Source organism: Vanellus vanellus (assembly GCF_965231255.1).
Source record: "Vanellus vanellus genome assembly, chromosome: 1".
Lineage (NCBI taxonomy): Eukaryota > Metazoa > Chordata > Aves > Charadriiformes > Charadriidae > Vanellus > Vanellus vanellus.
In genome coordinates, this window is record NC_138905.1 from 211,425,424 (window position 1) to 211,435,979 (window position 10,556).

Here is a 10,556-nt window from a genome sequence, read left to right on the forward strand (position 1 = left end):
CCCAACCCCCCGCCCCGGAGCCAGTGGGGGGAAGCCCAGGGGGCGGGCATTACTCCTGGGCCACGCCCAGCCAGCCACGCCCACGGCGGTTGAGGGAAGGGGGCGCCCGTCGGCGGTGTGAGGGGATCCCGCCGGCGGGGGGCGGCGGAGGCGGTTCCCGGGGGCGGCGGATGCGGCCGCACTGGATCATACCTGGTGGCGCCTTGCGCGGCTGGAGAGCCCGGGAGAGCCGCCGGCGGCGAAACCCCCTCCCCCTTCTCCCTCAGCACCTCTGCCCTCAGCGGCCCCCGGCCCCGCCTGGCTGTAGGCCGCTTCCCGCCGCCGGGCTCAGCCGCAACGGCTGCAGCGGCGGGGAAACGGGGTGGTGGTGGTTTTTATTTTCCCCGAGGCTCGGCCCGATGTGTTGCCGGCAGGACAAGGCCAGGGAAGCCCATTCCCCTCACCACCTGCCGGGGCCCAGTGCGCCCAGGTGGGATTTTGTGGTGCATTCCCTCCGTTAGTCTGGGCTACAGATCGCCATGGCCCTGCGCTTGGCGTTGGAGCGGAACAGGCTGTCAGACCAAGAGTAAGGGCAACAACGCCTGTAGGGAGGTAACTGCAAAAGTCACGGACAGAACACACTCCAAACCAACGTCAACCATGGAAAGTGTGTGCATTCCAGAGGTTTTTCCTTTCAATCTGCAGGAGTGCAGCGGGGCATTGAGGGACTTCGCTCTGAAACGAAGTTTGAAACGTATAGCTTCATTTGGGATCCCAACGTGACAGGTGGCATATGCGCATTTGCATTAAATAAGTGAGGTGCAGGCGACAAAAGGGGACAGACTGTGTGTGTCTCCATGCCTGGCTGCCAGCACGGCTGGCACAGTTAGCAGGTGCCACTGGCCATATATCCATGGGTTCACATAGTGTCTGCTGACAATTAGGGCTGCTCACAGTGAACATCACTCAGAAGGGTTTTGTGTCCTACTTTGCATTGTTTTCAGGCCAACCGGCCCACACTGCACCGTTGTCCTGCTTCCAGGCTTTACCTCACTTTTGAGGATGCTACAGGAGCCACACCTGCAGAAGAGGTCACTGTGTAGCTGTATTCTGCCTCTTTGTGTCTGCTCAGCACAGAGGAAGTTTCTCATTAATTAGCTCTTGAGATAGCCTGCTCGTTGAGTTAATTTCGAAAAACGGGGCAAGTTTCTGTCCTTTCTAACAGTAAATACTTTATTATGGCTTATTGCGTCTTTCAGATATACCTCTACACAAGTATGCACTGGTGTAATCAAAATATTACAAAATATTGTGTGGACTTCTTCTTCCAACTTAGAAATAGTTTATGGTTGTTCAATTTAAATGTATTCCTAATCAATTTTAGATATACTAAAGTAGTCCTGGTTAGAACTAACATAAAAGCATACATGTGGATTTTAGCACCAGTCTTATTTACACTGATTTAAAAAAAAAATCACATCTCAGATGCTTTCTGTTTAACATAGGCAATATGTAAGGCATCATGATCTTTTTCAAACTACAGATGGAGTTATCATGGCTTCATGGCTTGAAGTAAAGGAGGACTGTCTTACGAGAATTATCACTCCCTAGTATTTATTTTGCTGCTCTGCCATAGGAAAGAAATAATTGCATACTTGACAGAACAGGCTTATTCTTGATGGAAGCAAAAGTTTACTTGATTTTTCTTTTTCTTCCTCCAGAAATTTAAAAGGAAGCTTATCCAAGGAAATGCCTATTTTCTGTATTCATCAGTGCAAAGAAGGATTTTTTCTCCAGTGAATAATAATCTACCCTTAAGAAGAGCTTTTGTGTTACAGTGTCTCCCTTTATCTACTTCTCTTCCAATTTCCCTTTTCAGAAAGTTGGTATCCACCCTGCCCGTTATCTATGTACTACTCTAATCTTACTGACTTATTATGGAAAACTAACAGATATTATCATTTATTTTCATGCCTCGGTCTCTTTCTGGGCTTCTTTCCAGAGTCTGTATAAGTGCTTTTAGGAGACATACCATTTTGTTGTCTGTTATTACTACAGGATTTATCTTTAACTGTTTGTCAAAAGCTTAAACTGTCCCTGAGCATAAATGTCACTTTTGAAGGCCGGCTTTGCTCCTGGCATTCTCTGGGTTTGCAGTTCATCCACACAAGAAGGACACTATGTATTTTCCCTGACACGCACAATTGTTAAGTATCATCACTCATTTTGTTTTATAGCTCCCAAAAGTGTGCCAAGTGATTTAGAGAAAAATTAGAAAGCTATAGCCTGAACTCGGTCTGAAGTATGAGCCTGCTACAAAATGTGAAATAAAATAAGCGTTGCTGGCTTTGTAGCAACAGTCTGTCTTTTGTGGCTGCGCTGGCATTTGACAGTGGAAAAACAAGTAGGTAGGAATCAAAATGGTAGCCTTTCTGCCTCAGCAACCTGTAAAGAGCATGTTCTTCATCTGATCTGAATTCCCAGTCTCTTCATTTATATCAGTAACGAGGGTCTGAATTCTTATTTAGAGTTATCTACAGAAGGATAAGTTATAAATGTTAATCCTTTTGCTTTTTAAAATGATTAATTAAACTCCATTGAACAATCTATGGATGTTCTTACTCAACTTTTTAGTAGCCTTATTTCAAATTAACTAATTTATCTTTGAAAGTGAAATGAGTATTTAAGCCTATTGATTGTTATGGTTAATGTGAAATAATTCATTGTTGCAGAAAGCACTCCATCTCAAAGAAAGGGGTATGTTCTTCAGAGCCAGATTTTTAAGACCTTTATTTTTTTAAGTTTTGGTAAATTTTCTTCTCATTCTATGTGTAGGAAAAGTAACGGTTCTGTGTTTATTTTTTAAAGCAATCTAAGTTTTCTAAGGCAAACTATATTTGTGTTGCAGGATAAGACCAGGAATTGCCTGGATGGTGAAACAATCAAATATTCCATCCATCATTCTGCTGCTGGAAGCTATATTCTTGTTTGCCCTTTTTTTTTTCTTTTTTTTTTTTTTTTTTAATTCCGAAGACAAATGACTGCTTTCTGGAGATGCATTCGTGCACTTTATTTTCTGCGTTTTGTTGATGTGATTTTTTGAAGGGACTTATCTTCAATTGGTCACAGAAGTCAAACCTCTTCATGGACATGAATGAAATTTCAGGACAGAGGTTCCTATTGGTGAAATCTCTTGAATTTTGAGTATCTCAGTAGAACAGAAGAAGAAATTATGTCTCTGCAATGTTTGTTGTGTCATCACGCGTTTCTACAAGGCCAAAGAGCACTTAGAGCTAAGATACCGTCTCCAAATAATGTTCCTACTTTTAACTGTCTCAGTTTGAGCTGACTGTTTTCACAGGGCAGTAGCTGGAGTTTGGACTTCTATACCTCTTCCATTTCTATCCAGTTTTGATTTTTTAAAAATAGTTCTGTATATATTTTTGAATCAACTCGAGCCCAAGTACCATTGTTTAAATGAAAGACTGTCCACTGCTGTCATGAGCCTGTACAGAAAAGTTGTATCTCATTTAATAAAGAAGAGTCTATCTTCTCCGCATAAACAGAAGATCCATTTAGTAACATTTTCCTGTCTGAGTTTCATCTTTTCCCTGTGCAATGTTAATACTTTTTACGTAGAAATCAAAGCCTCAGTGGGGGAATGGTTATTTTGTTGTCCATAATTTTCCAGCCCTTTTTTCCTGCTGGAAATTGCTCATAAAATGAGATTTGCCATCTAATTCTCAATGATTTATGGGTATTTTATTCACATTGAATTTTCGTTGCACAAAACAAGATCCCTTTGCTGTGAACTGTACGTAAAAAGAGTCACTTGGGTTTGAAAATTTAATCTAAATAGACTGGGCAAAACAAAGAGGGGGAGCAGAAAGGGATTTAGTTGGGTACATCTCAACCTAAGAGAGAGAGAGATCTGCTTCCAAATGTCTGCGTGTGCTCATTGTACTGTCATCATTGGATAGGTGTTGAAGGTAGATAAATAGATTAATAGATAATCTTGTGCGTGTCTTTCTGCCAAAACTGAAGATGAGCTTTGATGACTATCTTAGACCAGATACTTCAGTGTTAGATAATTAAAGGTGACTCTCGCTTGGTGAAGATTACTCCAAGGAGTCATCACAGGGCTAAAACTAAACTTCCACCTCCTGAATCGGATTGTCAATATGTCAAAGCCATCGTATCTCTAAACATGGTCACCTATTCCACCTTCCCTATTCTTTAGTGTAAGTAGTTATATGTGTATATATATTTCGTATACTCTCTCTATATATACACACACACTTTCTGTGTATACTTGTATCCAAGCTACTGTTGCTATTCCACTTCTGGGGCTGTTCTGCCGATTTGTGTCATGCTTTTCTAACATGGAAGCGCTAGGCTGGAATGGAAGAAACTGACTTTTCATTTATGACCCAAACTAATACTTGATCTTACATGTTTCAGGGGTGAAAGGCTAATTCCATAATCCCACATAACCCTTTGACTAATCCTTTTTTAAGATGGAAAACAGAGCCAGAAGAAAATAATTGGTTTACATTATTAAAGGGAGCTACCGCAATCCCTAGTTCATGTAGCATTCAGGTGCTGTTATCTCTGTCCTTCAGCTTGTTTTGTGGGCAGCTGCTGGTTTTGTCACAGCCAGAAGGCCAAGATGGGCTGGGGAGGGAGCGTTGCACTGGCAATCGGGAGGTTCTGAAGTCCTGGTGTTGACTATCCCATGGATTTGCCACAGCACTGGGACTAAATAACTTCATTTATTTGTCTTCTTTGTTGCATTAAAATGAGGCTAAGGAAACACTGTTATGTACTTCTTGGGAAGGAATTGAGAGTTAATTACTTAATGATTTAAAATTTATTATTTCTATGCAGCTTATTGTCTTTTGTTTAAGTTAATGCAAAGCTGTCATGGATGGCCTAAGCTGCATTAAAACCAGTCTGTAGTTCTCTGCCAATACCAGCAGTAACAGATGGTCCACTTTGCAGGACTGACTTTGAGTTCAACATGGGCTGAAATTTGGAACCAAGGAATAACTGAGTTTGGTGAATCAAATGAGTTCACAACTTAAATACAACTTTTTTACAAAGAAAGGAATTGTTTCATTCTTCACCACCAGTTTCCACCAGTATTGTCCCAAAGACAACATGAATTGTCCTGTCTTGAGCTCTGTCACCATGTCAAAGTATCACCTGAGATATGAGGTATCACCTGAGATATGAGGTATCACGTGAGATCAGTCAAGTGACTGACACAATATGCACAAGACACAGAGTTACAACTGCCTTTTTCTCAAAGGAGTGGAAGTCTGGGTCTTTCTCTTCGAGCCAGCTCCTGATTTTCACAAAACCTCTGGGAATATAATAACCTCAAGGCTTGAGGCCATGACTCAAATCTGGGGGAATTTAGCAAAAGTTTAAAAGTTGTTGGGAGAGGCTAACAAAAGGACAGATGTATTAATGGAAGGTCTGGTTATCTTCAGTCCCATTTCTACAGGAAGTTTAGGTTACAGTGGCCCAGTACTTGTGGTGTTTCCATCTAGACTACCTGGTGCTGCATCTACTTGGTTCTTGTATGCCAGGGAAATAAAGGCTGGGACTGGAGCTGGAACATGATGGACTGATGGGAATAAAAAACAAGTCAGACTTGGTGATTGCTTGATTAGAATAGATCATTTTCTGACAACCACCATCACACCGACCAAATAATGTGCTTATCTATATTTGTTTTTCCACCGTTACCGTTACCTATGATTCAGAGGCAACAGTCTGGCCCTTTCGCTCGACAACTAACAAAAGTACCAGTGAGTCAACAGCGGTGCCATTCCATTGAAAAGTAAGATGGATCATGTCTCTCAGGTTTTCAAGACAGAACAATAGATCGTTGTGTAAATTGGAACTTGATGTCTGGATTCATTGCCTTGCCTGAATAACCAAAGCTGACCCACTGAATTACCTGCCACCCTAGGTAGAGCTGGTCTGGGGGTAATGCATTTAGAGCCGTGTATCTCTCTTCAGTGAAAAGTCAACATAAAGTCTAAACATGACTTCAGTTACTGTAATAGCATTTGAGAGAGAAACATTATTGTAGTACCTGAAGTGGTGTAGCGCTCTTGTGATGATCTTTGTTCCAGGTGAGTTCCATCTGTTAAACTCTGAGGTGAACTGTGGTTTTATGGGTATTAAATCATTCACTGCACCAGAGTCTTCTTTTACTTAAGGTTGAAATTAGACATCTAGTTTCGGATTTTAGTCTGTCAGTTTCAGAAAGGGTTCAAAAGAATCTCCAACTACTTTTTCATCTAGGGTGCAGTAATAGTTATGGTTTTCTTCTGGCACTCTCCTAGCACAAAGGACAAAATCATATTAGAGGACAAAGTTAGATTTATGGTAAATGTTAACTATTCATGCGTTGACTGGAATTCATTAACTGGACAAAATGCCTAGAGGTGTATTTGTGGAAGTGGTTCAGAGTTGTTTTTTAGTTCAATAAGATTATTAACTCAAACTGTAAGAAATGAAATACTGCCACACTTGGTATTTCTGACATGGGGGGATATGACTGAAAGCAGAACATCAAATGAAGAATTCAGGAAGCAATTTGGAACATTCTGTGGTGGCACTATGTTTAAAACTAACAAAAAGGAAAAAATCCAGCATATGTAGCTTTATGAAGTGAAGCTTGGCTGGCAGTAGGTGAGAGCGGCATGGGCTACAGGGAAATGGTACAGGACATGGATGAAAATGAAGAAAGGAAGAGATGACAAAACTGGCCTTTTTATAGTTTTGAATTTTAATTAGTACATTACTGAAAACAGGATGCTTGAAAAATGCACTAATATGAAGGCGTTAAGAGGTTCAGAGTATCATAAGGGATAGACAATTAGAACTATTAGACATTTAAGGTTTCACAGAAGGGAATAAAAACCAAAACCAATTCCAATTTTAAAAGTTAAGGTCCTAAAAGTAGCATATAAACAGAAATAGAATATAAATAGTCTTTTTCAGTAAAGTATCTCAGAGGGGCCCTATTCAAAAAACAGTAGGCCACTGAGATATGCAAATTGACAATGAGTGATTATTTTGGCAGGAGAAGCCTAATAATAATTTCCCCCACTGTTAGCATGGTCTAAACTTGATTCATTTGTGGAACAAGTCTGTCCGTTACGGATAATAAGTGGTCATCCAAAACTGTCATAGGGTAACATAAAAAAGGTTGAATTCAGATTTTACTAACTTTAACTTTGCTATTTGTCTGACGCTTTCTTCACTTACAACCTTAAGCTGCAATTTTTGGAATTTTTTATCTCTGTCATTCAAGATTTATTGACCTTCGTATGGGCTGTCACTGATAGTGAACATCATATATTTTAATCTTCTCTGCAGCTCTCTTCCCTTCAAATGAACGAGATAATGACTAGTCACAATTAGTTGTCATTTTCTCTTTTTCATTGGTATTAAATCAGTCTGAGGCTGTTGAGTTTCATGGCTGCTTGCTTTCAGCAGAAGACTGGAGATGCTCAGGAATCTGGGTTTCATTCTAGAGTTGGGAAACCATTTGTTTTTATGGTTCTGACCGTTCAACCAATTTCTCCCATATTTGTTCCCTTCTGCTTTATCTTACCCTCTTGCTCCATATCTGCTCCCTTCTGCTGTATCACACCTTGCTCCTACTCTAGTCTCTTTTCTTCCCCTCCTTGCATTGTTCCTGTTTGCTTTTCCAGATGATCCCTTTGGGATCTCTCTTTGAGATCCCAGTACCTCCCTTTCCTCGTGTGTAGGAACTTTCCTTGCCTAGAAAACCCCAGTTCTTCTTTCACTACCATAAATGTTTTATCTTACCCTTTTCCCTACTCGTACAGCCTCCCAATCTCACCACCCGTTTCCTGCAGTTCAGTATCAGTCTTTCATTTTCTTTCTCTCTTGATTTCTCTCCCCAGGTACCTGTACCTCAAAATATCTTGTCTTACTGCTTCATTCCCTTTTATGAAATTCTGGCCTAGTCTTCTAGAGCAGGCTGGCCCTTGTCTGGCAGCCTTGCCTGGCAGATTGTCCTAACTTACCTTTTTCTTTCACTAGGTCCTGCTTTTGACTTGCATTGGATTGATTTTTGTCCTCTCCACACTAAGTGAAGAAAACTTCCTTTGTGTGTTTATGGGTGTTAGCATGGTTTGAGGCCAATGAGCACACAGGAGTCTTTTCACTTTCGTTTCCAGTCATAAACCCAGTCCAGTCACTCAGAGGGGAATGGGATTCTCAGATGGGAATTTCAGGGGAGACCTTTGGAAGAGCCTGTAGCCTTCTGTTGAACTGTGAACAGTCAGGTCAATGTGAGTGGTAAGGAGGGGGTGAAACACATTCACCCACTCTGTTGAGGTGGCATTTGCAATGGTCACAGAAGGGAGACAGAAGAATCCCTCCAAGTTTTGGGGAGAGTCACATTTTAGTCAGCATTGAAACTTGAGAAAAGCTTATACATATTCAAAGAGAATAATAGCTACAAAGAGGGTTGCCTGGCAACTTTAGGGACAGTACGACATTAGCCTAAAATTTGAATTTTAGCAGTGCAGTTCCACAGGATGCGTCAGCAGCTCTTTATGGTGTGGGGGTATGGTGGGCTTCTGTTAATGGATGTCTTCTTGAGGGTCTATAGCAGAAGGGTTGGTGAGCCTTGAGTTTACTTACTGCATCATCTGGGAAAAGGAGGTAGAAAGTGAATATCAGCTCCAGAGCATTCTCTCCCAAGCAATATTTGCCTATCCATAGTGTCTGTAATCTGCGAAATTATATCCATATGTGTTTTTATGTCTGTCTGCTCTGTCACCTTAAAGATCTTTTTGTTTTTTGCTACTCTTTCTAACTAATTTGACCTCTATTTTCAGCCAATTTTTTAGTAACTGTGATTACCCTTTCTTGTCTTCACAGTCATTCTGTCCCTATATTTATAGTAGAGTTTCTCCATTCCTGGATTACTGTCTCAATCTTTGAAGAAGCTTTCATAATTTTACAGTGATTTTCTTGCAAACCTCATGAAGTTCAACAAGGCCAAGTGCGAGGTCCTGCACATGCATTGGATCAATCCCATGCACAAATACAGGCTGGGCGGAGAATGGATGGAGAGCAGCCCTGCCAAGAAGGACTTGGGGTTACTGGTGGATGAAAAGCTGGACATGAGCTGACAATGGGCACTCACAGCCCAGAAGGCCAACTTTATCCTGCACTGCCTCAAAAGAAGCGTGGCCAACAGGCCAAGGGATATGATTCTGCCCCTCTACTCTGCTCTGGTGAGACACCACCTGGAATATTGCATCCAGCTCTGGAGCCCCCAACATAAGAAATCCATGGACCTGTTGGATGAGGGCCACAAAGATGATCAGAGGGCTGGAGCACCTCTCCTATGAGGACAGGCTGAGAGAGTTGGGGTTGTTCAGCCGGGAGAAGTGAAGGCTCCAGGGACACCTTATAGCAGCTTTCCAGTATCTGAAGGGGGCCTACAAGAAAGCTGGAGAGGGACTTTTTACAAGGGCACGTAGTCATAAGACGAGGGGTAATGGCTTCAAACTGGAAGAGGGGAGATTTAGAATAGATATTAGGTAGAAATTTTTCACTCTGAGGGTGGTGAGCCACTGGCACAGGTTGCCCAGGGAAATTGTGGATGCCCCACCCCTGGAGGTGTTAAAGGCCAGGCTGGATGGGGCTTTGAGCAACCTGGTCCAGTGGGAGGTGTCCCTGCCCATGGCAGGGGGATTGGAACTAGATGATCTTTAAGGTCCCTTCCAACCCAAACCATTCTATGATTCTACGATTCCTTTATTTTTTTATTCTTTGTCCTAAAGCTAGCCAGACTTCAGACTTCAAGCTTATCATAGCCAATGCTGGTGCTGTAACTGTAAAAGCAGAAAACTACCAAGCCACCTTTGCTCCACAGCAGCTGATCATGGACTGAACATAAAAACTTTTTTTCCTGTGGTTTTCTTTTTCTTCCCCCCCTTCCTCCCCCCCCAGCATAATTTTAGGAAGCTGTTTTAAAGGCTTCCTCAGAGGCCTTTGAAATGACAGGCATTTTTCTATCTTTTCTCCTGTGTTTGAATCATGATGGCTCACCCTGTTATGTAAGTTTGCTGTTTCAGTCGTCCATTTATGACTGGGGAGGCTGCATTGTTTCAGAGACCGTGGGACCAAGTAGGTGAAGCTGGAGGAGGATAGCCTAATGGATCTACTAGAGTGGCAGCATTTATACTACTTTGTGCAGTCCTGATTAAAACTGTGTCCCTGAAACATGACAAAGCAGTGAAAAAAAAATCTAATTGGAGAGGTTAAGGAGAATATTTGTAAGATATGGTCTTATTCACCAAAATAGGATCTTCTTGTCTTCTGTGAGACTGGAAAGGGTTCAAAAGAAAGCTAAAAGTATCCCTGCACTGCTGTGTCGTAGGACTTTCCTGGTTTTGTAAGCTCTGCAGAAATATTGAAAGTTCACTAGGCCATTACTGTTATGTTGCAATGAGGTTTTGTCACTTAGAGAGTAACAATGCCTATGAACCTTAACCTGCACCATGCTACTG